The sequence below is a fragment of the Onthophagus taurus genome, chromosome 10, assembly GCF_036711975.1.
Source record: "Onthophagus taurus isolate NC chromosome 10, IU_Otau_3.0, whole genome shotgun sequence".
NCBI lineage: Eukaryota > Metazoa > Arthropoda > Insecta > Coleoptera > Scarabaeidae > Onthophagus > Onthophagus taurus.
The window spans coordinates 5,866,460-5,872,679 of NC_091975.1; positions in this window are offsets into that span (position 1 = coordinate 5,866,460).

Below are 6,220 nucleotides of genomic sequence, written 5' to 3' on the forward strand. Positions count from 1 at the left end.
ATTTAGAGTCGAAAACGATGCCGAGATCCTTTACACTAAAAGTAACTACCAAGAACTCCAATCCAAGTCTGTAGAACGTAATATCTAGCTATGTATTTGCCATAATTTAGATAAAGAAAATTGTTTGTGCAGTCATTTTTCAAACGATTAATATAATCTTGAAGTTTAACGCAATCAGAAGTTGATTGAACTTTAGTAACTATTTTAGTCAGCAGTGTAAAGCAAAAATTTACTGTGATGAAAACTCGTGAATATCGTTAATGTAGGCTATGAACAAAAACTATTAAATAACTAATGATAATATAATTATGATAACTAAGATATTATTTATAGCACAGTCAAACCAGATTAAATTTCCTATAAAATGCTTCTTATTTCATTCTGACATCTTAATTATTTCTTGAGATACGATTCTTTTAATTCCTGTTATTAAATCTTCCACAACTATTAAATATGCAACCTTAATCAAAATATCATAACTACCAGAATTATGATATCAAAAAAATTATTTATGGCAGCATAAAACTAGATTAAATTCCCTTTAAAATTCTTCTTATTTCATCACTATATCTCAATTATTTCTTGAGATACGATTCTTTTAATTCCTGTTATTACGACTTCCACAACTATTAAATATGCAAACTTAATCAAAAAATCGTAACTAATACGATAATGTCAATTAAGATATTGTTTATGGCACAGTCAAACTAGATTAAATAACCTTTAAAATGCTTCTTATTTCATCTTCATATCTCAATTAGTTCTTGAGATACGATTCTTTTAATTCCTGGTATTAAATCTTCCACAACTATTAAATACGCAACCTTAATCAAAAAATCATAACGACCAGAATTATGGTAGCTCAAAAATTATTTATGGCACCATAAAACTAGATTAAATTTCCTTTAATATGCTTCTTATTTCGTCTTAATATCTCAATTATTTCCTGAGATACGGTTCTTTTAATTCTTGTTATTAAAAATTCCATAACTATTAAATTTGCAACCTGAATAAAAAAATCGTAATTACTACGATTATGACAACTAAGTTATTATTTATGGCACAGTCAAACTAGATTAAATTTCGAATAAAATGATACTAATTTCATTCTGATATCTCAATTACTTCTTGAGATACGATTCTTTTAATTCCTGTTATTAAATCTTCCACAACTATTAAATAAGCAACCTTAATCAAAAAATCATAACTACCAGAATTATGATATCAAAAAAATTATTTATGGCAGCATAAAACTAGATTAAATTCCCTTTAAAATTCTTCTTATTTCATCACTATATCTCAATTATTTCTTGAGATACGATTCTTTTAATTCCTGTTATTACGACTTCCACAACTATTAAATATGCAAACTTAATCAAAAAATCGTAACTAATACGATAATGTCAATTAAGATATTGTTTATGGCACAGTCAAACTAGCTTAAATTTCCTATAAAATGCTTCTTATTTCATCTTGATATCTCAATTAGTTCTTGAGATACGATTCTTTTAATTCCTGGTATTAAATCTTCCACAACTATTAAATACGCAACCTTAATCAAAAAATCATAACGACCAGAATTATGGTAGCTCAAAAATGATTTAAGGCACCATAAAACTAGATTAAATTTACTTTAAAATGCTTCTTATTTCGTCTTAATATCTCAATTATTTCCTGAGATACGGTTCTTTTAATTTTTGTTATTAAAAAATTCCATAACTATTAAATTTGCAACCTGAAAAAAAATCGTAATCTACGATTATGACAACTAAGTTATTATTTATGGCACAGTCAAACTAGATTAAATTTCGAATAAAATGATACTAATTTCATTCTGATATCTCAATTACTTCTTGAGATACGATTCTTTTAAATCCTGTTATTAAATCTTCCACAACTATTAAATATGCAACCTTAATCAAAATATCATAACTACCAGAATTATGATATCTAAAAAATTATTTATGGCAGCATAAAACTAGATTAAATTTCCTATAAAATGCTTCTTATTTCATCTTGATATCTCAATTAATTCTTGAGATACGATTCTTTTAATTCCTGGTATTAAATCTTCCACAACTATTAAATACGCAACCTTAATCAAAAAATCATAACGACCAGAATTATGGTAGCTCAAAAATTATTTATGGCACCATAAAACTAGATTAAATTTCCTTTAAAATGCTTCTTATTTCGTCTTAATATCTCAATTATTTCCTGAGATACGGTTCTTTTAATTCTTGTTATTAAAACTTCCATAACTATTAAATTTGCAACCTGAATAAAAAAATCGTAATTACTACGATTATGACAACTAAGTTATTATTTATGGCACAGTCAAACTAGATTAAATTTCGAATAAAATGATACTAATTTCATTCTGATATCTCAATTACTTCTTGAGATACGATTCTTTTAATTCCTGTTATTAAATCTTCCACAACTATTAAATAAGCAACCTTAATCAAAAAATCATAACTACCAGAATTATGATATCAAAAAAATTATTTATGGCAGCATAAAACTAGATTAAATTCCCTTTAAAATTCTTCTTATTTCATCACTATATCTCAATTATTTCTTGAGATACGATTCTTTTAATTCCTGTTATTACGACTTCCACAACTATTAAATATGCAAACTTAATCAAAAAATCGTAACTAATACGATAATGTCAATTAAGATATTGTTTATGGCACAGTCAAACTAGCTTAAATTTCCTATAAAATGCTTCTTATTTCATCTTGATATCTCAATTAGTTCTTGAGATACGATTCTTTTAATTCCTGGTATTAAATCTTCCACAACTATTAAATACGCAACCTTAATCAAAAAATCATAACGACCAGAATTATGGTAGCTCAAAAATTATTTACGGCACCATAAAACTAGATTAAATTTCCTTTAAAATGCTTCTTATTTCGACTTAATATCTCAATTATTTCCTGAGATACGGTTCTTTTAATTCTTATTATTAAAACTTCCATAACTATTAAATTTGCAACCTGAATGAAAAAATCATAATTACTGCGATTATGACAACTAAGTTATTATTTATGGCACAGTCAAACTAGATTAAATTTCGAATAAAATGATACTAATTTCATTCTGATATCTCAATTACTTCTTGAGATACGATTATTTTAATTCCTGTTATTAAATCTTCCACAACTATTAAATATGCAACCTTAATCAAAATATCATAACTACCAGAATTATGATATCTAAAAAATTATTTATGGTAGCATAAAACTAGATTAAATTCCCTTTAAAATTCTTCTTATTTCATCACTATATCTCAATTATTTCTTGAGATACGATTCTTTTAATTCCTGTTATTACGACTTCCACAACTATTAAATATGCAAACTTAATCAAAAAATCGTAACTAATACGATAATGTCAATTAAGATATTGTTTATGGCACAGTCAAACTAGATTAAATAACCTTTAAAGCCTTCTTATTTCATCTTGATACCTCAATTAGTTCTTGAGATACGATTCTTTTAATTCCTGGTATTAAATCTTCCACAACTATTAAATACGCAACCTTAATCAAAAAATCACAACTACCAGAATTATGATATCTAAAAAATTATTTATGGCACCATAAAACTAGATTAAATTTCCTTTAAAATGCTTCTTATTTCGTCTTAATATCTCAATTATTTCCTGAGATACGGTTCTTTTAATTCTTGTTATTAAAACTTCCATAACTAACAAATTTGCAACCTGAATAAAAAATCGTAATTACTACGATTATGACAACTAAGTTATTATTTATGGCACAGTCAAACTAGATTAAATTTCGAATAAAATGATACTAATTTCATTCTGATATCTCAATTACTTCTTGAGATACGATTCTTTTAATTCCTGTTATTAAATCTTCCACAACTATTAAATACGCAACCTTAATCAAAATATCATAACTACCAGAATTATGATATCTAAAAAATTATTTATGGCAGCATAAAACTAGATTAAATTCCCTTTAAAATTCTTCTTATTTCATCACTATATCTCAATTATTTCTTGAGATACGATTCTTTTAATTCCTGTTATTACGACTTCCACAACTATTAAATATGCAAACTTAATCAAAAAATCGTAACTAATACGATAATGTCAATTAAGATATTGTTTATGGCACAGTCAAACTAGCTTAAATTTCCTATAAAATGCTTCTTATTTCATCTTGATATCTCAATTAGTTCTTGAGATACGATTCTTTTAATTCCTGGTATTAAATCTTCCACAACTATTAAATACGCAACCTTAATCAAAAAATCATAACGACCAGAATTATGGTAGCTCAAAAATGATTTAAGGCACCATAAAACTAGATTAAATTTACTTTAAAATGCTTCTTATTTCGTCTTAATATCTCAATTATTTCCTGAGATACGGTTCTTTTAATTTTTGTTATTAAAAAATTCCATAACTATTAAATTTGCAACCTGAAAAAAAAATCGTAATCTACGATTATGACAACTAAGTTATTATTTATGGCACAGTCAAACTAGATTAAATTTCGAATAAAATGATACTAATTTCATTCTGATATCTCAATTACTTCTTGAGATACGATTCTTTTAAATCCTGTTATTAAATCTTCCACAACTATTAAATATGCAACCTTAATCAAAATATCATAACTACCAGAATTATGATATCTAAAAAATTATTTATGGCAGCATAAAACTAGATTAAATTTCCTATAAAATGCTTCTTATTTCATCTTGATATCTCAATTAATTCTTGAGATACGATTCTTTTAATTCCTGGTATTAAATCTTCCACAACTATTAAATACGCAACCTTAATCAAAAAATCATAACGACCAGAATTATGGTAGCTCAAAAATTATTTATGGCACCATAAAACTAGATTAAATTTCCTTTAAAATGCTTCTTATTTCGTCTTAATATCTCAATTATTTCCTGAGATACGGTTCTTTTAATTCTTGTTATTAAAACTTCCATAACTATTAAATTTGCAACCTGAATAAAAAAATCGTAATTACTACGATTATGACAACTAAGTTATTATTTATGGCACAGTCAAACTAGATTAAATTTCGAATAAAATGATACTAATTTCATTCTGATATCTCAATTACTTCTTGAGATACGATTCTTTTAATTCCTGGTATTAAATCATCCACAACCATTAAATACGCAACCTTAATCAAAAAATCATAACGACCAGAATTATGGTAGCTCAAAAATTATTTAAGGCACCATAAAACTAGATCAAATTTCCTTTGAAATGCTTCTTATTTCATCACTATATCTCAATTATTTCTTGAGATACGATTCTTTTAATTCCTGTTATTACGACTTCCACAACTATTAAATATGCAAACTTAATCAAAAAATCGTAACTAATACGATAATGTCAATTAAGATATTGTTTATGGCACAGTCAAACTAGATTAAATAACCTTTAAAATGCTTCTTATTTCATCTTGATATCTCAATTATTTTTTGAGATACGATTCTTTTAATTCCTGGTATTAAATCATCCACAACCATTAAATACGCAACCTTAATCAAAAAATCATAACGACCAGAATTATGGTAGCTCAAAAATTATTTAAGGCACCATAAAACTAGATCAAATTTCCTTTAAAATGCTTCTTATTTCATCTTAATATCTCAATTATTTCCTGAGATACCGTTCTTTTAATTCTTGTTATTAAAACTTCCATAACTATTAAATTTGCAACCTGAATAAAAAAATTATAATTACTACGATTATAACAACTAAGTTATTATTTATGGCACTTAAATTTCGAATAAAATGATACTAATTTCATTCTGATATCTCAATTACTTTTTGAGATACGATTCTTTTAATTCCTGTTATTAAATCTTCCACAACTATTAAATATGCAACCTTAATCAAAATATCATAACTACCAGAATTATGATATCTCAAAAATTATTTATGGCAGTTATGATGATATCTCAATTATTTAGTAAGATACGATTTTTAGGAGATGGAAGGGAATCCAGAACTGATGCTTGGAAACATACAAGAAAGAATGAAATTTGAATAATTAATAATCTTCCTCGTTTTATATCTTCCTTTTTATTTTAATTAACTTCCCATCAATATTATTATAATAGTGCGAAACGATAAAGCTTTCTGACGCATTTCGAAATTCGAATGGTGGTGGGGAAAACGGTTTAAAACAAAGTCGCGAATTGCTCGC